Consider the following 22,895-nt stretch of genomic DNA (forward strand, 5'->3'; position numbering starts at 1 on the left):
AATTCAGTATTAATTCCAGAAGGGGTAAGGGGAAGGACATTAGCTAGTAATCCCGAACAAAAGCAGTGTATAGAGCTATACTGATTTTAATCGCAGTATTCTTACAGTTGGTCTGTTACTGAACAGATATGTTTTGGGGAGATATGGTGGCCAGGGAGGCGTGTGTGTTTGTGTGCTTCCTCTTCTAGTTAAGGTTCTGGGGTTTGGTTTAGTCAGGAAAATTCGATGAGGCACCTTGTGTAAAAGGAAATGTTAACCAGCATTTTTCAACACGGTGTAGTCCCTTAAAAGTGTCGTAGATGAAAAGAGGCCATAAACGCTGGGGGAAAAAGTTAGTGGGAAACTGAAAGCAGGATCACATTCAGTAGTGAGAGAGCAGCAGCCTAGGGAAAGCTGATGAATGACTGTAACAGATAGTTCTATTTTAAGTGTAAAACAACACTCAGTACTTTATAATGGTGGTCTTACCAGAGGGTTCTTCTCCATGGCTCCTAAAAGCACGTCTTGAAGGCATTCGAGTGCAGTGAACTTAAGCTGTAAGAGTTGGGCTGGTAAGCTTGGCCTGATTTGAAGCTGTAGGCACGGGGCTATAATTTCTGAACAGGCTACAAAAGAAACTGTACCACTGTGCTTTTCAGTGCTCCGTTTAGCAAAGCCATCAAATTGTTGCAGGCAATTGATGTTGTTCTTCTAAGAGCACCTGAAAGATATTTTTGTTTGAAGAGTTCAGAGGTACCGGTTAATACTGGTTCAGATAATTACAGCCAGCTCTTGGTGTTTGTGACCAATAAAGTTTGTGGCTCCAAAAGGAGTGGGTTAGTGCTAACTGATTAACTGCTGTATATGCAGAAATATGGAATCTGATTACTTACGCAGAGAGCACTTAAAATGTATTGTTTTGCTGGCTCTCAGTGAGTTGCATCTTAATGCTACCAAGGAATAAGCTTTTTGCTTCTGGCCCAAGTGTTTTAATTTGGTGAAAGCCTTTTCTGTGCACGTGCACATGCCAGAGAGGTTGCTTAAGTAATAGAAGCTATAGTAGCTGCTATCTTCTGTTTTTTGTAGAAGACAGAAACTGAATTCGTTAGCTTTGTAACTGTTATGCATACCAGAATTGGTTTTCTCCCTTTTGAAAATAGTAGAGGGTATGCCTATGTCAGATTTGGTGAGCAAGGTGATCAGATGAGGGCACTGCAAGACTGCCAGAACGCACCAGGTCTGGGGGGAAAAGGAATCCGGCTGAGCATAGGAATTTCTAAAAGGTAACCAAGGAGTTGTGCATTGATACAGTTATTCTAAATAATCAGATTCTTGTAGCTCTGCCTTTGGAAAGTCTGTGGCCCTTGCTGTAGTGGCTGCACACAGGATGCAGTCTACAAAACCAGAAATGCAGAAGTCCTATGTTTTGACTCCCTGGATTCATCAACCTGCTTCAGGATGGCTGGGGGAATCCAACTGTTAAGTCTAGCCAGACAGCGCAACTTGGGCTTAGCTGCCATTGTAACCAGCCTTGTTTCTCAACAGTAGCAAAGCTGAATGCATTGGAAAATATTTTCAGGTTTGGGCCTGCATAAGGTAGAAGGGACAAGAAGTGGTTTTATATGCTAGGGAGTTCTTGTTCTTAGAGCTTTCCCTCTAGTTTGAGAGAAGCACATAACTAGTTTTACAGTGGGTTGACAGGAAAGAAGTGGGGGGGAAAAATGGGAACGCAGGGAGAAAGCCAAAGGCGTTATTACTAGAACAGGTTTAGAATGCTATTCTTTGCTTTTCATGAGCTTAGGGCAATGGGGAGTTTAAAGCTTAGCACTTCCTGAGAGGGTTTCTTACTCTACCGGCTCAGTTCTATCACTTATTTAAGGCAATTCAGGTCTCTGAACGGTTAAAGAATTGATACCAAATTTGATGAACTTTGATTCAGGATACTGACAAAACAGGACTTCATATAAACAATTTCAGTATGTTCATGAGGTTAGCTTGTGCGTTCTGTTAAATAGTAAAAAATGACACTTCTGTTTCTGTTTACCTAGCATAATTCTGCAAATGTTGCCTCCTTCTGCTTTAGAATGGAAATGCTCTTCTCCAAGAGAGCACTGTCCAAACTTCTTTGCCAAAATTTTTTGATTAAATTAATATTGTTTTATTTTGAAAACAAGAATAAGCCACAAACATGTTTTCTTGCTTCGGCTATCCAGAAGAACGTCAACAGTATTTTCAGATTTTCCTTCCCTACACAACTGTATGTAGGAAGAGTGCAGTTGGAAGCAGAAGACCTAAGATGATGTATCTTCTGTTTGTTTACTACAGTAACAAGACAATGGATTACCTCTTTATTAGAACTTGTGTAGCTTTGCAGTATTGAAACAAATGTAGGTATTAAAATACACATCAGTAATACGTTTCTGAATGGCTGAGTACCGTGCTCTCTTAGCATTGAAATACCCAGCCATTGGATTAGTTTGTCCCTCATGTTTGCTGAGTTTGGAAGCTATTTCAGAATGCCTTCAGCTTGTATTCTTCCCCAAAAGCATAGAACTCACTTCTCTGCATCCCCAATTCAAGTCAGAGAAACTGGGCACTGCAAACACAGGAGGTCTGCCTGTACAGAATCAGTGAAGACAAGTCTAAACAGCGGATTTTTTTGAATATGCAGCTGGGTTATCTGAATGTTCTTTATGCAGTGTACCTCAGTTTTAGTACAGATAGCACTTGTCTTGGTTCTTGTCATTAGTCTGAAGCTGCCCCTGAGAAAATCTTGAAAGGGAAAGTAGTGAAAGCTAATCAGCTGGCCCTTTCTTCTTAAGAACCAGCGTATTTTGTAATTCTCCCACTAATAATAAGGCGTCATGCTGAAGAATCGCGATTGTGTTGTTAAGCAAGACTGACTTCACCTGAGCGGTATAGTTGGCAGCTGTTGAATGTTTAATGGACTTTAAACAAACAAAAAAACTGAGCAGGTGGAGGTAGACATGGCAAACTGACAGGCAGCGTCAGATGCTTCTTTGAAATGGATAATCTGACTCCATTCACTTCTTTCTGGAAATAAGATCTAGTAATTAACCAAACAAAAGATAGAAGGGTTAAGACTGCATCTTTAAAGCAGCTGTGCTTGATAAATGTCTCTGGTCTTAAATCAATCTTTAGCAAAGCACAGAGACTTAGCAGCAGCTTGCTTATGCCAACGCTAAAAATACTTGATGTGTACAGGTAACCATGTCAAGGCTCTGGAGTTAATCCATGAGAACAATTCCTTCTGGTATTGGCAAAGGTGAGGATGCTTGCTTCTATAGAAATGAGGTTTTGAGCTGTGATTTAAGCTGTCACTTAGGTGACTGTTTAGGAAAGCTTCCTTTTAAGTTTTGAAGTATGTAAGCTGACAAATTGTTTAAGTTCAGAACTGGGTTTACAGTTTCTGTTCTCTGACTGTATGCAACTTCTCATGTTTCAGACTGAAAGCAGAATTGCAGCGGTACCAGTCATACAACTATAATGCTTATTGCCAAGATTACCAGAACTACCACTCGCAGAGGAGTTACGATGCTTACGCTGACTACAACTACAGCTCCTATGCTCCCTATGACAGCATGCAAGCTGTTGGAGACTGCTCTTTAGGAGATTCTTTAATGGCTCCAGCTGTTTTTGAGGTAAAGATAGTGCACGCTTGCTGTAAAGAAAATATTTCACAGATAATATGTTGTACAGATTTGTGTGAATCAGCAAAAAGAATCCGAAGTTGAAAACATGCTTTCTGCTTAGTGTGAAGTTAAAAGAGCAGATTCCATTCAGAGGTGTTTGTATTTAAGTGCTTAAATAGTAAATCCATAGAATTAGTGATTTATACACCATTATTTGTTCACGCATACCAAAGAATGGTTTTGACAGCATAATTGCGTACGCTTCTTCTGTTCCTGTTCTTCTGATTTGCTTTGCTTAAAGCAAATTAAACAGTTGTTGTAAGTGGTCTTATCGTGGTCAATGTATTAGTTGTGACCTCCGGAAGTCCCTTCCAACCTGTACTGTAATATTGGCTTTCTTCTTAAAATAAATAGATAAAATGCCATCTATCCTTGTAGTTGTAGGAAGAAGGAATGGGTTGAGACTGCAGCACTTTGAATCTGTGATGCTTTCTGAAATGAGTTATGATTAAACTTAGCCTTTTCTGTCTTTCAGGAATCTTCAGTTATGACTGCAATCGGTGATGACCTAATTAGTGACGGTAATAAGGGTTCTGTCATTGTCACTTGAGTTTAGCCATACTTGTGCCTTTTAACAATACAAGCCAACCTCTACTGGATGAAGAACATCTTGAAAATTCAGCTGAGGTCAAACCTCTGTGGGGTTGATCTGCATTCAGCTGGGGTTTTAAAGCTGATACAGCATACACTGACCGCATCAAGTAAAACGGGACACTGTCAATGCTTCGCAGCAGGTTTCTTGTACCTGTGCCTTCATTCCCATTTGAAAATGGTCTAAGACAGAATTTTGTTCTTTGTATTGGTTCCGCTAAACAGATTTTGTATTAGAAACTCAGTAATATGCAAAAGCTTTGTTCTCCACCCTGAGGTAAAAGCTTATGTTGCAGATTCCAAAAGGAGGATTCAGCTTGCACTTACAAATACGGTACAAAACATATTTGTGTCCTGGAAGGTTTGCAAAGTTCCTCACGTGGAGGCATTTTGTGTTAGTGTTTAGAAACTATCCTATGTAACGTGTATTGCCGTAGAAGTGAATTAAATGACTCTTGGGAGGGTTTCATGGCTGATTATCCTTAAACGTTATCTTTACTATCTTAAACATTGTCTTTGTCTTTATCTTGAAAGACAATTCTAGTCCCAGCCTTCTAATATACAAATTCCCAAAAGTTGGAGCTGTGAGGCTCAAAATTTTAGAGGACTAAATACCTCACTAAAATTAGTAGATCTAATAGCTTATTACACTTAGCTTAAAATACATTTTGTTAGCCATTTCACATGAAGTTTTTTTGTGCGCATGCCTCAGATTTGATACTTGGACTTACCAGGCTTTTATTTTCAGATCCACAGCTCTACTTGGATGTTGATGAAATGAACAGACAATTCACGGAGACAAGCGAAGAACTCTACGATTCACTCATGAATTGTCACTGGCAACCTCTGGATACGGTCACTTCTGAAATCCCCTCTGCTATTTAAGTGTCTTCTAGAGCATGACCGTTAGGACCAAAGTGCTAAAACTACATTTCTTCTACATTATTCTAGCTCATAAGTTTTAAAGCACAATGATAGGTTGGGGTTTTTTTGCTATGCTTTTGACAGTTTCTGTAATCTTTTTGTTCATCACTCCCTTCTTGGAGCATCATGAAGTCATGTAAATATTCGAGAAATGTAAAGAGGTAAATGGGGTCTTATCTTAAAGATAAGACTTGCCTGTGTAAATAAAAAATTTGTTTCTGCAAACCTGCCAGCAAGGGATTTTACTTGTACCTGTGTGCAGCACGTTCTCTTCCGGCTTATGGAATTTAACAAGGTAGTAAGGGTATTTCATCTGTCTTTATTTTTATATGGGCATTAGGACACAAGCAAAATCTAGCTTCCCCTTGTTTTCCTGGTTCCTTAGGTAAGCGACAAGCCAAGCCTTTCATGTGCTTGCTTAGACTGGAAGTATGTATGGGAGACACTCACAGGCCTTGCTATGGAAACACCTGTGCCCACTTTTTCCTGCAGGCTGCTGGCTCTAACTGTACTACTGATACATGCTAGGTCAGCTAAAATTGGCTTATAAATAGGGTATGTTAAGCATATGGAAGTGTAGACTTCAACTGCCATAGCTACAAACATCCCGTGGAATGAGGATGATGTCTGCTGGCACTCTCTGCATCAGCATTCAGTTTTCCCTTGCCCTTCTTACTGTTAGACTTCTCAGCTGACGCTTTACAGCGAAGAAATTGCTACAACATAATCCGTGTTCTTAAACCTAAAAAAAAAAAATCTTGGAGAAAACAACTTGCTGGTTTTCCCTCCTTGCTGGCAAGGAGAAAAATAGTCCACCAGGAACAACAAAAAAATCCTAGTAACAGCTCCTTAAGTTATACCCTCTGCTACCCTCTCTGATTGCTCTGGTCTTCCTTCATTCGTGGTAATGAAGTTTTTAAAGCTCTGGTAGAAGGATGACAGCACTCAAGTCAAAGGAGATGAGAGCAATGAGGAAAGCTTTGCTTTAAGCTAGAGCAGTCTTGCGAGTTGCTGCCTTTATGCTGTTCTTATCTTGAAGGGTACAGAGTCTTTTCCAGTCATAGGGACTCCATAACCCTATGAGTATGGAGAAATAGTTGCTAATTAACAGTGTGTATAATAAGTAAGTGAGGCTGGAAACAAAAGAATATTCCTCCAAGAAAAAAAAGGAAGCAGAAATTACTGTACTTAATAGCTGGGGAAGCTGTTAAAGCTAGTTGACACAGTTCTGGTACTGCCGTGTGTGTTTTGGGGGCAACATAAACCATAATTGCTGTGATGGCAGGTAAGAATCCAATTCTTTTTTATGGCTTAGTGTAGTCAGTGAAAGCAGTGGTCCTAAGCTGCATGCTGTTCTTAAATGTAATGCAAATTCTCTTTTGTGACTCCTCAGTACTTCCAGGTTACTTGTAGCTGATCACCAGCAACTGCTTCTGTTAGCTATTAGCTGTTGGGTTTTTGCTAGGAATACTTTCAGTCCTGAATTGAAATGATGACATCCTGAAACAGAAGAGGCTCTTGGAGTATTGTAGGAAGCACATTCTTCCTGGTTCTAGTGCAGGTGTACACGTAGGAGGAGACAGAAGGCAAAGAACCTCACATAGGTGGAGGGGGTGAGGTGGCATCACAGTTAGAGCTGTTGCAGTTAACTCTTCCCAAAGCATGAAAGCAACGTGGCTGGGAACAGGGATTTGTTGGGTTGCTTCTTTGTGTGAGCCAGGGAGTCTTTTGAGGGGCAGATTAATAAGAATATGACACAAGGTAGAGGTGGAATAGATGAAGCAAAGAATCTGGGTGGGAAAAGGGTTGCTTGTACGTGTCTATGGAATTGTTTCAGGGGACTGAGCTGGGGCAAATTCAAGATAATAGATGCAGCCTCCTTGAATTTGGATGGCAGTGCTGAAGCTTCAAAACCTTACAAGGTTTGATGCCACTTCAATTGCAGTGCATAGCTGTGGTACTTGAGCTCAGAAGTGCAAACTGCACAGGATTTTTTTATCTATTTTCTTCAACGTGAGCAGCAAAACATCTTCCAGGAATGTGCCTGGGTGCTACGCTGCTTTGACACGGCTTGCTTTGCATCACCAAACACAGTAGTTAGGTTGCATCGAGTACTTTGTGGAAATATTCATTGTGTTGTCACCCAGAAATGGGATGCTACAGATGTGTGTTGGCCCGGCAGTATCAGTGCTGTTTTTTGGCCTTTGAGAGGTTGGTCCATAACATGTGACCTGTGTAACGAGAGGCCCACATAGATTGGTGACTTCATTAAGTCTGATGCTGTGGTGGTGTGTGACCCAAGGCCCTGAACGTCAGAAAATCAGGCTGTGGCCACCTATTTTATGCAGACTTTGCCTATTAACAAGGTCTCTACACTGTACGTTAGAGACGTGCGCCTCCTTTTCTGGACTAGATAGCGAAAATACCAGTTTTGTAGTTCAGTGAATGAGATTGGTTGGGCTGTTTGTTCTCCAGAGCTGAAAAATGTTGGGAGTGTATTCTCTTGGAGTCCACAGAAATGAAAATGATGAGAGGAAGAGAACGTTGGTTGCAGCCCGCATGCTGCTGTTATAAAGTAGTTCTCTGATGTCTTTTTCCCTCTGCTGAGACTTATCAGCCTATCGTCCTTTCCTGTTAGGAGCGCATACCTGGCTTGGGATGGTGTGCGCAGGGCAGATTCTTTACCGTAAGAGCGCAGTGAATGCCAGACTTCTTCCTGTACTGCCGTGTTAACCGTGAGTCACAAATTCAGGAAGCAGTGATTGCATCGGAACTGCTAGAATGCTTTGCGGAGTCTTTTTACTGGGTAAACTTCACAGCTGCAGTTACAACTTCCAGCCTGTGTTAGCTGAACACATCGTACTGGTGCCCGCCATCAGTTTGACAAAGATGGGATTGCAGTAGGAACTTGCTTTCTTCCTTCTTTTTAATTAAACAAGTCTTTGAAGCAACTTTTCCAACACCGCCATACTTCACTTCTTCCAGTTATTTTCTGTTTTACTTAGCTGAAATGTTTTTTTTTCTTCCAAGCTTGAGGAAGTTTTCTACAAGAATGTCCCGTAATGATTTCATAAACTCTTTTCGTTGTACCTAGCTGCAACAGAGAGTGGGGGGAAGATTGATCAAATGGTGATGATCGCTGTCATTCTGCTGGACACGCAGATACTTGCCTTTCGTTTTGGCTCATTTTTAATACCAATTAACTTCAGTGCCTCGCGTTAATAGACACCGTTTGACTGCATCGGCAAATGTTTCTGAGTCGTGTCATTAAAGGCCTGTCACCCTATGGAAATCCTTCTAAATAAGAAAAATGGCATTTAAATAAATAAATAAAGCAGCGTTTGAACTTATGAGCAAACCTAGCGTAGCTGCCTTTGACGCTGATCTGGAGGAGAAAAATCACGTTATCACGCTACTATGGTTGCCTTAATAGGTTTGGTGTACATGAGGGAGGGAAGTATTATGTGATGTTTGCCTAGCTATTACATGGCCGATGCAGGAGGGGTTTTAGTCAGTTCCCTGAGCACGTATTGTTGCAGAAGTCGGTGATTTCACTGCCCAATGTCTGTTATTAAGGGCACGATTCATGTCCCGTTATCGTTTTTATTATTTATTTATGTGTTTATTTTCTGGGGCGGCGATCTGTCACGATGCCCATCGTTCCCCTGCCGTGGGGTAGAATTTAGCGTGACGACTGCCTCCCGGACCAACGGGGCCACGAATCCGGCCTAAAACACTGCTTGTGCGTTGGTTGTCGGCGTGGGGGCTGTTGGTTGTCGGTGCGGGGGTATCGGTTGTCGGTGCGGGGCTTTTCTGACGAGCACTGTGGGCTCGGGGCGCCGTCCCACGCCCGGCGCGGTGCTGCGGCACACCAGCGGTCGGCGCCACGGCGCGGGGAGGCTCTGGAGGTGACTCCTAGCCCCGTGCTTACGGTGGCCGGGCCGGGGTTCATTATGGCGGCCGGGTCCTGAGGGCGGGAGCGGGAGGGCGGCGGGACCGGGACGGGACCGGGGCGGGGCGAGGAACGGGAGCGGCAGCGGGAGGGGGGGGCGCGCGTTCCCGTGAGGGGAGGGGGCGCGCGAGGGAGGGAGGGGGAGGGTGTGAGAAACACTCCGTAGCCAATAACTTGGGCTCAGGCGAGGAGCTCGGCGAAGCAGGAATTTATTCGCGATCGCAGTGGCGGGCGTCCCGTCCGTGCGAGGACTACCGCACACCAAATTTCCCTGGTGTATTGCCAAGCACTTCCCCGTGCAAGGGCTTACCATACACCACATTTCCCGAGACTCTTCCTTTCTCTCCCTTATCTCACGCTTCGTCCGTCTCCGGCCGCGCCCCTCGCGGAGCTGCGGAACCGCGGATCAGGACTCCACACTCGCTCCGTACAAAAGTACGTCTCAATCACACGGCACACAGAGTCTCACCCGACCCCCAAGGCAATACTTCCTATTTCTTACCTTGGTCTGTGCACAGAGTTACCGGATCAATTCTCAAAGCCGGAGTGCCTGCCTTCTTCCCTTCCCCACTCCTTCACGGATCCTGCCTCTTTCATCAGTCTCGGGCCCTCTGTCAGCTCTCCGCAGAACCGCCGCCGTCGATGCACAGGACCGCTGAAATCAGCGGGGCATGCCTTCCTGCTGCTGCGGCGGTGGGGCTCCCCAGTAGGCGACTGGCTCCCGGACGAGCCCCCAAATTGTGAGAAACACTCCGTAGCCAATAACTTGGGCTCAGGCGAGGAGCTCAGCGAAGCAGGAATTTATTCGCGATCGCAGTGGCGGGCGTCCCACGAGCAGGAGCGCCCCTGCTGGTTCCAAAACCCAGTTTATATACTTTTTGATGACGGGACCCTCCCCTGTTTCCCCACTGAGGGGGTGATCCAGGCTCACAATCTGTCTGATGCTTCCCAGACAATGCATGGCCTTCAGTTGCCGGCCTGTTAAATTTCGAATTTCTTTCGACTTTTTTACTGGTTGAAGCGGTAATGGTTCTTCACTTACCTGACTTGACTCAACACCGTGATTTTCCCCGAATTGTTCTACGGAGTCTGGTTGTCTGCATTTTACAAGGTCGCCTGCTAAGCGTTCTTATCGCTGCAAGCACACCTCGATACCCCATTCCTTACCTTTAAACAACGTAACTCTGCAAAAACAACATTTTTATTCCCACGAGGGGCAGGGCAGGCCCCGCGGCGCGTGGCGGCGGGGGGCGGGGGGGCCCCGTGACGGCACCGAACGCGGGGGGGGGGCGGTATGGCCTCGGGCGGCGCGACCGGTAGCGGCGCGACCGGCAGCGGCATGGCCGGCGGTGGCAGGGCCGGTGGCGGCGGGGCGCCGGGCGGCAGCCCAGGAGCCCGATCAGGAGGAGGAGGAGCAGGAGGAGGAGGAGGAGGAGGAGGAGGAGGAGGAGGAGGAGGAGGAGGAGGAGGAGCGGCCGGCGGCAAGGTGAAGAGGCGGCGCCACCGTTTGGGCGCCGCGAAGCCCCCCTGTGCCAGGAGCAAGCGGGTGAGGAGCGGCCCCCCCACAGCGGGCCCTTCCCCCTCAGCCCACCAGTTACCCCCTTACTTACCCCCTTACCTTACCCGCCCCTTTATCCCCTTAGTTACCCCCTACCCACCTCCTTACCCCCTTAGTTACCCCCTCGACCGCTTAGTTACCCCCTTAGTTACCCCCTCAACGGCTTAGTTACCCCCTTAGTTACCCCCTCAGCCCCTTCCTAACCCCCTCAGTTACCCCCTCAGCCCCTTCCTAACCCCCTCAGTTACCCCCTCAGCCCCTTACTTACCCCCTTACCCCTCTACCCAGCCCATTACCCCCCTCCTCCCCCTCCCCTTCACCCCCAGCCCGCTGCCCTCAGGACCCCCAGTGCCACCCCCAGGGCTTTCCCCGCTCCCTGCACCCCTCCTCAGCCCATCATCAATTCTCTGAACGTTACCTGCCAGGCTTTGCTTCTCGTTTGTGCTGTAGGGTACAGCAGGTTGATGGTGAAAGCGGTCCGTCAATTCGGGGTGTGAAAATCCCCGTGCTGGAGGGGGGACGCGCCGAGATCCCTCCCAGCAGCTCTTTGCTAAGAAATGTCAGGACGCCCAGAGAGATGCTCTGGAGATGCCCTCTGCACATGTTTGTTCAGCCAAAACCTCTCCGCTATTAAATGAGCAACGTAGCTGAGGGGATTGATTATCATATGCAAAACCAAGGGAGCGCTACGCATGGATAGCTGCTCATTTAGGTTTTTATCACTTGCAGAAATGCCAAGTCCCTTATACCACATATTGACAATCAATCTTGTCCATCTAAAGCTGGCCTGGAAGGGCAATGCAAACATTCCCCACGCTTACAGAGCAACCGTTGAAACCTCTGGCTTGAACAGTGCATTAATGTTGAAAGTGCCATAGCTTGCGTGTGCCGACACTGTGTAGCTAACTGATAAACCTTACACGTGGATTAAAAATAATCAGTGGAGATGGTTTTCTAACTTTTCCATTGTCTGTTATCTCTGCGTGTTTTCCAGTAGGTTTATTTAAAGAGTGTGCCAGAGCAAACACGTGCGTGGGGATATCTGGGGGATTCTGCACAGAGAATGGCTGCTGCACATCCAGCGCAGATCAAATTAACAGTAACTTATCGGGGAAGAATTTTAATGATTTGATAAATAGACAAACTGATAGGTGTTACATGTGTGCATTTATTATAGCAGTTAGCTTTGTAACCAGACGAATCGTGCAAATGTTCATAACGTAAAAGGACGAGCTTTGAGCAGATAGCTTGCTTAGAGCATTTGTCAATTAATTTCAGTTTATTTTCAATATCATGTCCACTCTGCAGAAGGTTCTGTGGCTTAATGTTAATTGTCTCTCAGTGATGCAGTTGGGGAGGCACGAAAGCGACCGATGCGATTTTGTGAGGTTATACCTCTGGTTCTGATCCCTACCCCGCTGTTTTTCTCATCCTTCCCCCTACAACTTTAGTCGATAAGTCGATTCTTAGAAATACTTAAATAGATGTGTTTTGTGTGCTTGTGATCGTAATTACAGCCCACCAAACCCTCTGTCTCTTACCATTAAGCTCTGAAGGTGCCTGGGCACTGTAGGCAGTATAGTTAGCAGCTTCAAAGTTCCTGGGAACTAGTCCTGGATCTAATTTACCTTTTTTTTTTCCCCCTGCCTGCAGGAGGGATGATTAGCAGGATGCCTAGCTCATGATTGTCAGCTTTCTGGATATTAATTTTTATTATTAATTTTTATTATTAATTATATTCATTTATATTAATTTATCTTTTATTTAACCGTAGTTCCTGGGGCTTTCGGTCAGGTGGGAATTCTCTGATCGTACCCGATGTATGCCGCAGAGTCAGTCTTCTACAAAATACAGCAACAGCTTTAGAAGGCTCTTGCAAGAGGAGGTGCTGGTGCTATAGCTATAGCTGTGTTTCTTCCAGGACATCTTCTGGGTTAGCCTGACTGTTGAGAGCAGAACTGGTTTTTGTGCGTATAGTCACTGCAATTCAGCATTACTAAAATTGAAAATATTTAGATTCACTGATTTTAATGGGTAGTATGGTCCTGACTGTCGCAGTAGATAATTGCTGAACTTCTGGTTTAGTTGGTTTTCACGGGAGGGTGCGAAGAGGAAGAGTCCTGGAACAAGTCTGTAGGTCAGGAGCTGTTCAGGCGTAGAGTTTCCTGATAGCCTTGCAGATTGACGACCTGCTGGTGAATTTTGGCAGAGGTTTCAAAACTTTGAACCTTGCCAAGGTCACTTGGAAGTGCAGAAAGTGATAGGTAGTTGTAAATCAATCTTAGGTGAATTTAGGTTTACCAGAAGTGTAGCGATCCTATGCCAGGGATCAACCTCGTCGTCGTCTTCTGAATATTTGCTGTATAATATCTGTCTTCAAGGTCCGTGGAAGGTGGTATCCCAGCATATGCTGTTGACTGCGTTTCTGTAATTAAACAAGTGTTTTTTCTTTCAAGCAGGGATTAATTAGCAGAATGACAGAAACTGTGAAAAATATTGTACCGGCCTGGCTGCAGAAGTATTTCAATAAGCGTGAGGAGGAGTGTGTAGACAGAAATGAATCTGCAAACCAGGAGGAGACTCCGGTAAACTATCACCACGATTATTCAGATGAAGATACCATAATCGATGAGAGATTCACGCCTGAACCAGCAGGAATTAGTAGACGAGGTATGTGAAAAATCATTTGTAATTCTGGCCATCTGTATTTATTCACAGATTTCTAGTTTTGAATCTGAATTTCAAAAGGAAATTGGAATGAGGGTTTTGACAGAATGAAAAAAACCCAAAAAAAGTCAAAACAACTGTTTGTGAAACCGTCTTAGCTTTAAACTGTATACACAGTTACGAAGCATACATCTTATGCTCTTGGAAGGCATCAGTTAACTTTAGGTACTCTATTAGCCAGGTGCTAAATGCTGAAAATAAGTCATTTGCAAGTGTGCTGGGTTGCATTTTCCATCTTTTAAAAGATATGGAATGAAAATCTGTCTAATTGCCTAAGGCAATTAAAAAAATTAATTTGTTTTGCAGTCTTCGAAACAAAAGACTAGATGCTAGAATGGCAGAGGAAAATTCCGTCTCGTGTCCCGACTTTGTTTGTTTTGTTTTGTTTTTTTTTTGTTTTGGGCTTTGATCAATTTAGTAAAGTTCCTCGTTAACTTGATGGTGAACTGGGGAACTTGTGCACGGATGTGGTTTATGAGATTATTATCCTTAAAATATTCAATAACTTTAAGGTCTACGCGGGGGGAGGGGGTGTCTTTGAAAAGGTATTTGGACCGTTGGCAACGGGGTTTGCAACTCCTTTACCTCATGAAAGATTAATTTGTCTTATATCCAGTGCCTCTCACTGTTCCTGTAGTCCTGTTGTATAAATTTGCATCTATTCTTATTTGAGTTTCTCTTAAATTAGCTGTTTTGGGGAAGTCAGCTTTTAATAAGTGAAGAAGTTTTGTCTGAGCGTGCGTAGGTAACCATAGATAATGTGGAAAGTCAGTTGCTTCTGTTGTTGGCAGAATCAAAAAATAAGGAGGAAATATCTTTGCCTCCAATCTCATCTAATTGTAAACAAGGAGATTGATGGCTTTCTGTGTAGCTGTAGCTTGGGAATGAGTTTGGAGAAAAGAATAGAGAAGGTCTTCGTGACTGAGGAACACATGTTGGCTTTCCTATGTAACTGCGTGAAAGGAGCTTTCAGTAAGAACAGCTGCACTGCAAGCTTGCTAACTCCAGGAGATCAGGAGCAGGTGGACACCCTGGAACCTTTTGCAGCTTATGTTGCTGTCCGTGGGTGTTGCTTACTATGCTTAAGAATAAGATTATTTTTTTTAATTATTACTACATTTTGAAACCAATGTGTTTCTTCAGTTCTGAGGTATCAGTGTGCTGGAGCCTATATTGGGTGGCCTTCCGCCTGAAGAACTTTCTGTATCTCAAACGGTGCTGTCCTAAAAATCTGCTCATGGTTTGGAGAGCTAATTAGTGGTACTGCAGTGGTTATGAAGATTGAACTAACTAGTTTAAGCTTCAGTTCAAGTATCAAGAGGATAGTGGCTCAAAGTCATTTGAATTGCCCAGATTCCTGGGAGAGACAGTAGGCTTTCATCAGGCAAAATACCCATGAATAGTTCCATTCATTTAGCAAGATAGACTTCAAGGCCACCTATTCCAGGCCACTGGCATTGTTTGCAGACCCTTTGCTTCAAGAGGGAAAAATGCTCATCTGGTTACTTGGGTCAACATCCTTGTCCCTTGGGTCAAAATCCCAATAGTTAATGGGTAGGAGATGATGTTTTGCCTCTAACGTGAGCTGATATGGAAGAACTTGGGAAAAAAGTACTGCAAACGTTCATTTTCATGTTGTGTATTCAGATTAATGTAACCTTTGTTCCAATATTATGGAAGCTGCAGTGTTATCTGTAATTTACCGTGTAATCTCAAATTTTGTAAAGCTTATTGCAAGCTGTACATGGGAGAAGGAGTATATATGTTTGATTTAGTGAACGGCCAAGTCAGCGTTAGAGCATTTGAGCACGGGGTCAGAATGTGGTGTTGTAAATCCTCATAGTTAACTACTTCTGGATGCAACATTAATACTGTGTATCGCAAGCAGTGTTGTTGTTGTAGCCAGACAGTTAGATGCAACCGTATCTGGGTGAGGAAGAAGTTAAATTTGGCTTCTCTCTTTTTGCGCTTAGAACTTGGCAATAGCATGGCTGTCGATAGGAAACAGGTTTTGGCTTCTGTGAGCTTGTCTATAGCAAAGCTAATTATCTCCCTGTTCTTGTCTAGAACCATCCACAAGTAGATCAGCACTGAACTTCCCAGTTGTGTTAACAAGGCCCTCTCTTCATCGGAGCCGTCTGAATTATACCATGCTGGATTCTCCTGTCCCACCTTGTCAGCCCTCGACATCTTCTATATTTGGCATTGGCAGTCCTAGGCTGTCCTTCATAAAAGAAATAGAAGATTCTACCTCTCAACAAGACGATGATAACATCTCAACAACCAGTGATTCCTCCTCTAGAGCATCTGATGAAGGTGATTTTTGTGTTCTCTGTTTAATTGACTTTTTTTTTAATGTGAAGTACCTTGCGTTCTTTAATATTCCACATCACCTTAGTAAATAAAATAGGTGAATGTCAACTTTGGATGCGAGAATTAAATTGAATTTTTAGTGTTTTAGAAGTATATAATCCTATCACCTTTTTAATAGAAGCGTGCTTTGGAATACGTTTATGATACCCTGATATTAGAAAGAGTCAATGCTGAAATATACACGTTCAGCTAGGTTATATGTAAATTTTGAACTGGGACGGTAGGAAATCAGGCTGACTTGCCGTAGCTTGACAACTAGGCTGATTGTCTAGAAGGAAGAGTGACTCAGAATATCTAACAGACAGCTGGTTAAATGTGAATAAGTGCAGGTGACAAATAGGAACACGAGATGTTTTCCTGTGTTTCAGCAAGAGAAGATAAAGAAACTACTCTGACATAAGCTATAGGCTGTTTTTTGACCTTTCTTGGTAGAAGGCTTCAGCTGTCAATACTTTCATGTCTTTTGCCAAATTCATTGAGGAAAGCACACCATTTTAAAATAAAAAATAAGCATCGTGTCGATGTAGGTTGGTACGTAGGTCTTCTCGCTGAAAGGGCGAACAGCAGGTTTGCAGCTTTTTCTAGTCCCCCATATAGACAGGGACTGACGTGTGCTCAGCAGGTTTTGCAGAGAACTTTTGTACAGCTGAGAGTAGAGTTGCTGGGCTTTAGCAATATAACCTGAGTGCACTAGAACTTTCTGGTGTGTCTTCGTAAAACATACATGGGCAGAAGATCGTTAACTCTTAGAGCAGCCTTTGGGGAATCTTCCAGGTTTAAAACCTGTGCGATTATGATCTGTGCTGGCCTCCAGCCTTTTACCAACACAGAAAAAAGCTTTGTCCGTACAAATGCACTGATGTTTATGCGGTCCTCTTTTATCTTAGCCTGAAGGAAAAAAAAATCTGCATTGGAAGCACAGTATTAACTTGGTAAGATTGGTGAAAACTACTTGCAGCTCTGTGAACAGTTTTCAAGTTTGTAGGTGATACTTGGTTTTCAGTCTGTACGTGAAGTTGATCTATTTAAAGAAGCTGAAGTCATGCTTATTTTTCTGTATTGAAGAACTTGAATTAGTGTGATCTTTATTGTTAAAGTTCTGTACGTACGAGAGGCATTTACATCTAGCATACGTCATTTTGGCAGATGTTGCAGTTTTAAAAAATACTTCATCGTCACTGCTCTGGCCCACAGAAGCTGAAAGAACTCATTCCCTCTCGCAGCATTCTGCAGCTAGCTCTAAGAAACCTGCATTCAGTTTATTTGTTTTTGGAGGACTGTGTCCTGTAAGTACTGCACAGTATTTCTTTTAATCAGTTTGAATGTGTACCTGTTTTTCTATCCACTTCTCATACTGTGTTTCCGTAGGTACGTGGAAGCACGTCTGTTTTTAAGCAAAACCAGCTTGGGTTTTCTCCATTTTACCCCGGAAAGACGGCCTATGCCGGTGGTGCAGCTGTAAGATCAAGGCAGCCAAAGACGGAACCTTATCAGGTATGAGAAAAGTAGTGTAGTGGGAAATAGTGATGGAAATAAAAAAAGCAGCACTGCCAAAGGAGCTTTGAGCAGGGAGCTGAATATGTGGTAACAGTTGCTCTTCTGCCCTCTTGGTCTACAAAAATAGACGTCTGAGATTGATTTCTGTTTAAATTCTTTAATGACAGTTTTTACCACAGGTAATACTTGTCAGAAAGAACAAGAATGACAGTTTGGGCTAGTTGTTGGTAGTTGGGGTTTCCTCTGTTGTTAGGTCTTTCAAAAAATTCCATTTAAGTGCCATTGTCTGCCTCTGACTACATTACGTTAAAATAACTTGATGCAAAAAAGCCAATGACAGCATAACTTTGAAAACTTGTGTTTATGGTAGCAAAAGCTACAGTAGTCAAACCTGGCTAATATTTATCTGTGGATCTTCTTTTCCAAGCATGCCTACATTCATGCTATGGATATGTTGTATAAACCTGCAGTCTTTGAAAATATCTAAAATCAACTTTGCTGATCCTTTGTTCTTCTGGTACACAGAGGCATGCAGGACTAAATGCAGTCCCAAGATAAGCAGTAACATGCTTTCTGTTTTGAACGATTCATATAGTTCTTGGAGAGAGTTATTTGCCCCCAAGAGTTCTTGGAAATAGCAAATAAAAACTGCTGACAACTCTGATTAGCTAGAGCTGAATCGAAAAGGAAAGTCAAATCAGGTTTGGTAGGAATGTATTTAAATGAAAGTGACTTTTATCGATAAATCAAAAGGAATTTGAAGAAAATGAAAACGCGGGTTTGCTGGCTCTGTTCTGACAGTCCATTTGTGCAACGGAAAAAGGGCAGTACAAGTACCTCACTTACGGGAAACCTTGAAACCTTGTGGTGCAAAGCTGGGAACCCTCTTTGGTCGGCTATTTTTGTTTTTTACAATATTACTGCATTATGGTAAAAAGAGGAACCAAAATACTAGGCTTTTAAAGGAGAGAGTAGCTTGCTTCTTGCTGCTTGCTGTGAATGACAGCAAGGTACTAGAGAGTCCAGCGAAGGGCCACCAAGAAGATCAAGGGACTGGGAGCACCTCTCCTCTGAGGAGAGGCAGGGACTGCTGGGCCTGTTTAGCATGGAGGAGAGGAGGTTTGGGGGGATCTTATTGGTGTATATAAATACCTGAATGGATGGTGCAAAGAGCATAGAGAGCCATTGTGTTTTCAGCGGTGCCCAGTGCCAGGTCAAGAGGCAACAGGCACAAACTGAAACGTGAGGCTCTGTCTGAGCATCAGGAAATGCTTTTGCACTGTGCGGGTGACGGAGCCCTGGCACGGGTTGCCCAGAGAGGCTGTGGAGTCTCCCTCTTTGGAGGTCTTCAAGAGCTGACTTGACATGGTCCTGGGCAGCCTGCTCGGGGTGGCCCTGCTTGAGCGGGGGGGTAGACCAGGCGATCTCTAGAGGTCACTTCCAACCTTAACCATTCTGTGGTTCTGTGAGTCTCACTTGTGTTTTTACATGCTGCGTGGTCTGCTTCCTGTCTTCACATCGTGTGATAAGCACAGTGTGGTTATATGAGGGGTTTAACCTGGGAAGAAAAAAAGTCACACCAAAGGAAGTTTTCGACTGATATTTGAAGTTGGGTGGTGCAAATAAACAGTTTACTTTTTCAGTGTAATGTTTAGATCTGTTACAGTTTAAATCAGATCTTTATCTTTTAAGACAAAGATTTGCAGCCAACTTTAATCTTGGGGGAAGGGAGGAAGCAAGAGAGAAGTAAAACTAGTTCCTGGTTATGATTGTATACACTGATTTTAAGATGGTACACTTAGACCATCGTGAAACTCTGAGGTCTGTGTTGTTACTGAAAATGCTTTCTGTACCACAAGCCTTTTCTTGAGTTCTGTTTCCCTGATTACTGCTTCGGAGGCCTTAGCAGTCCTAGCATCATCCGTCTTGACCTTTTACAAGTACGGAGTTCTTTTATTGCTCGTGCAACAAGCACGTGCAAGATGCACTGAGGCCCAAGGTAAACTTCATTAAACTCCGAATGTATTCTCTTCTTTATGGCTTAAACTCCCAGTGACTGCATTTTTCTCTGTCATCAGAATATATTGATTGTATCATCAGTGTAGCCTTGGGACGTAAAATACATGCCTCTTTAGCTCAGAATTGACCATTGTAACACTTAAAATGCTAATTTTTCAGGCACAAAAGAGAGCGAAAGCTGGACAAGAAACTGTGCGGTCCCACGCTACCTTGAGTACCTCAGCACGGCGCATCTTGGAGGCAGTGGAGAAGCTGTCAAGCCCTTTGTTGGTAAATAGCACTTCTTTTAATCTGTTTTTGCTTCATGTGTTTATAAAACTTAGTAAATGTGCCATCAAAGCATAAAGATAAAATTGTTCTTCCTTACGTTGTGGCCGGTTTAATTTATTGCGCTGTTTTTTCAACAGGATGCTAAAAGAATGGCATCTGTTTTGCTCCTGTGTTGTGTAAGTTGACCATGAACCCCCACATTTTTGTTGCAGGGAACCCTCTCTCTCAGGAGAAAAAAATTGCCCTCTAATAGTTATGCTTTGTTTTTTCCTCAGCCTCCGGACATAGATAAACTGGATATTACTGACTTCCAGTCCAAACGAAGAAAGGTAAGAACCAATAATGTCTTAAGCTGAGGTAGATAACTTTTTCAATGCTTTATCACTATTAGAAAAATTTTCTCAAACCTCAGTGACAACATAGACATCAAATCAAGTTAATATTGGCATGTATCCACAGTAGATGATGGGCTGTGAAGATTACTCAGGTTAAGAATTATGTTATCTTTGTAAGTTGAGAGCAACAACTCTAGAACACACCAAGTCGTTTTATCTTGTCCCCCAACTTGGGGTGAAGCTGCATATTAAAATTCCTGTTGAGGCAAGTTTTCTCTTGAAGAAATGATCACAAATAGAAAAATACTGATTGAGTGGTCATATAGACTTTGTACAGACTTCCGTGTTCATTCGGGCACAGAAAACTAGTTTTTGTGCTTTTTATCACCATTCAAAGTAAAGAGGAGGAAAATTGTTAATTTCCGACGCTATAAATCTTACGCTCCTAAAATCCTATTTGGAGGTAGCACAGAACTGGTGAGAATGCTGTGGTAAAGCATGATTTCCTTTCATTTTGTTTAAAAAATGAAAACTAGTCATCTTTTTTTGATGACTTTAGTTAGGGGTATCATTAAATTGCAAAACTGTACCAGGCACAATAGCTCTTGGTGTATTAAATGCCTAACTGGGGGAATTAATATTTTTCATTTTTACCTTTAAAACCAGCGATGAACCATCGTTGGAGTCTGATAAATTTTCCATAAAATTAAATGGGCATCTCTTTCTGCAAAAACATCTGTGTTTCCAGTATCAGTCTGAGTGTACAAATGACCACTTGTTAAGTGTATGGGCTTCTTAGGCTGCAAATCAAAGTGGACAGTAATACTGGTTGCTTATTGCTTTTAACTCTTTCAATCTCTGTATTGTTTAGCCAGCACAATCTCCATTTGGTAAAGTTCTAAAATGAATGTAGCAGCAACTGCTTAGTTTTTAGGGGGGTAGAGGTTTTTTTTTTTCTTTTTCTTTTCCGACGCTATAAATCTTACGCTCCTAAATTCCTATTTGGAGGTAGCACAGAACTGGTGATAATGCTGTGGTAAAGCATGATTTCCTTTCATTTTCTTTAAAAAATGAAAACTAGTCATCTTTTTTTGATGACTTTAGTTAGGGGTATTCTTGGGCTTATTAAATTACAAAACCCTTAGATGACCACTTGAAGATCAGGTGACTGAAGGAAATAACAAGATGTGCAAACTTTTCATCTTCTGTTCTAATGAGCAAAGGGACAGTGTCTCAAGAAGTTTCTGTGCTAATTCCTTGATTGGATGGATGTATAATTAAGTTTACAATCACTTCAGAGTTTACAAACATCTCAGATTTCCTGAACCATCTTTTCACCATCTGCCAAATTACAAGGGCATGGAGAAGTGAAGTATATCATAAATATTATCCAAATAACTAAAACCAAATCTGGTGTGAATTCTCAGTTATATTATAGCAATACACCTGTGATAAGGCATTAAGAAAGATCTGCCAGATTTGCAACAGAGAGCCTGAAATTGTCAGCCACTAAATGAATGTTGCACGCAGCTGTCAGTGGGTGAAAGGAGATAGATTGTCTATTCATAATACTAGAATTCATAATGGTGGCGGGAGAAGGGTAGCCCGTGATGAGAAGCAATTATTTGCTGAGGAGACGATCATGTGTTTTCCTGCTAAAGTGAACATGCGGTTGACGGAACACTTGTGCACTCAGGCTAAACTTCTGCAGTGGGTAGCAGTGATGTGGTATTTTTCTTATTTCAAGGAGCTGTACCAGGCAGAATAGCTCTTGGTGTATTGAATGCCTAACTGGGGGAATTAATATTTTTCTTTTTTACCTTTAAAACCAGCAATGAACCGTCGTTCACTCGAAGTAGATTTGTGAACTTACATAAAACATGTCTTATTCAAGGTTTCAAACTGAATGTAATATTTTTTAGAAAGATGTATTTTTATATACTTTAGAGAGAGTGTGAATTCTATTACTAAGAGCTGGGAGATACTGTGAAATTAAAGCTGCAGCGTAAACAAAAATTTCCTGTTGGTATTGATTTGAACAATAGCATGCTTCCTAAGACTGTATTTTCTGATCCTTAAGACCGCAGGCGGAGCCATCGGTAAATCTTGTAGCCTTTAGGGTTTGTTTTCTGTCTGACAGTTCAGTTAAGTCAGTTTTGCAGAACACGCAGTGGTCTGTGTTAAAAATTAACTCTGGTCTGTGAAAATGCTTTGAAAAGGGAAGTCAAACCCACTACGTGAAGTGCATCTAATGCACATGTAAAGCATTGGATCATATTTTAATGAATGAGATTATTGTAAGACTGACAAGTTGGTTTTTTTGAGTGTGTTCTATTGTTTGTGTAACTTTGAAGAGGGAAAATGTAGGGGATGTGAAGCCCAGAAGCCTGTATAATTAGTTGCTTAACACTTCGAATGTTAAATTAATGAATTAAGCTACTGAAAAAAAAAAATCACAGTGTGGGCAGAGGAAAAGATAGGAGCATATTCTAGGAACATGGGTTATTTTAATTATGGTAGCATGAATTATTTTGTCTATGAAGCTAACTGCCAAATTTTGAAATGGAATTCAGTCAGACTTTGGCTACTTATATATAGCTTTATGGATTTCGTTACTGGTTTTCTGGTGATTTCCCTCTACAAGTTGAACGGTCTTCAGAATTTTCAAATCGTATTCACTGAGTGCCAAGACCGATGGGGGGAGGTTTATAGTTCTGTAATTTGTTTTCATCAATAAATATTGGAATTAATTTGGGTGGACGTAAGGATAAATTGATTGCTGTTTCCCTTTCAAAACTGGAATCCCAGAATGCATTCCAGCCTCCACCTGTTAAGAGACTTGTGACACCAACGGTAAACCGTCAACCGATGCGTTATACGCGGTATTCTGAACCATCACCGACTTCAACTACTCAGTCCAGCAAAATTTGCCAGAGAGTAGACACAAAGTTCCAAGT

General features: G+C 42.7%; 1 long non-coding RNA gene and 1 pseudogene across 2 annotated transcripts in view; both read left to right on the plus strand.

Annotated features, from left to right (window-relative positions):
• Positions 1 to 3,532: 3,532 nt before the first annotated feature.
• On the plus strand, positions 3,533 to 5,103 carry LOC310890926. Its single transcript, XR_014577354.1, has 3 exons — positions 3,533 to 3,641; positions 4,168 to 4,213; positions 5,032 to 5,103. It is a non-coding gene; the product is annotated as an uncharacterized lncRNA (long non-coding RNA).
• An 8,021-nt stretch (positions 5,104 to 13,124) lies between these two features.
• The window catches only part of LOC310890912 (nuclear pore complex protein Nup153-like), an 89,796-nt pseudogene continuing 80,025 nt past the window's right edge, over positions 13,125 to 22,895 (plus strand). Inside the window, exons 1-9 of the transcript in view lie at positions 13,125 to 13,136; positions 13,177 to 13,387; positions 15,512 to 15,760; positions 16,964 to 17,103; positions 17,186 to 17,311; positions 19,493 to 19,603; positions 19,741 to 19,779; positions 19,879 to 19,932; positions 22,747 to 22,890. The product of the transcript in view is annotated as a nuclear pore complex protein Nup153-like (transcript). The remainder of the gene's footprint in view (positions 13,137 to 13,176; positions 13,388 to 15,511; positions 15,761 to 16,963; positions 17,104 to 17,185; positions 17,312 to 19,492; positions 19,604 to 19,740; positions 19,780 to 19,878; positions 19,933 to 22,746; positions 22,891 to 22,895) is intronic.

Source organism: Anser anser (genome assembly GCF_964211835.1).
Source record: "Anser anser genome assembly, contig: HAP1_SCAFFOLD_101, whole genome shotgun sequence".
Lineage (NCBI taxonomy): Eukaryota > Metazoa > Chordata > Aves > Anseriformes > Anatidae > Anser > Anser anser.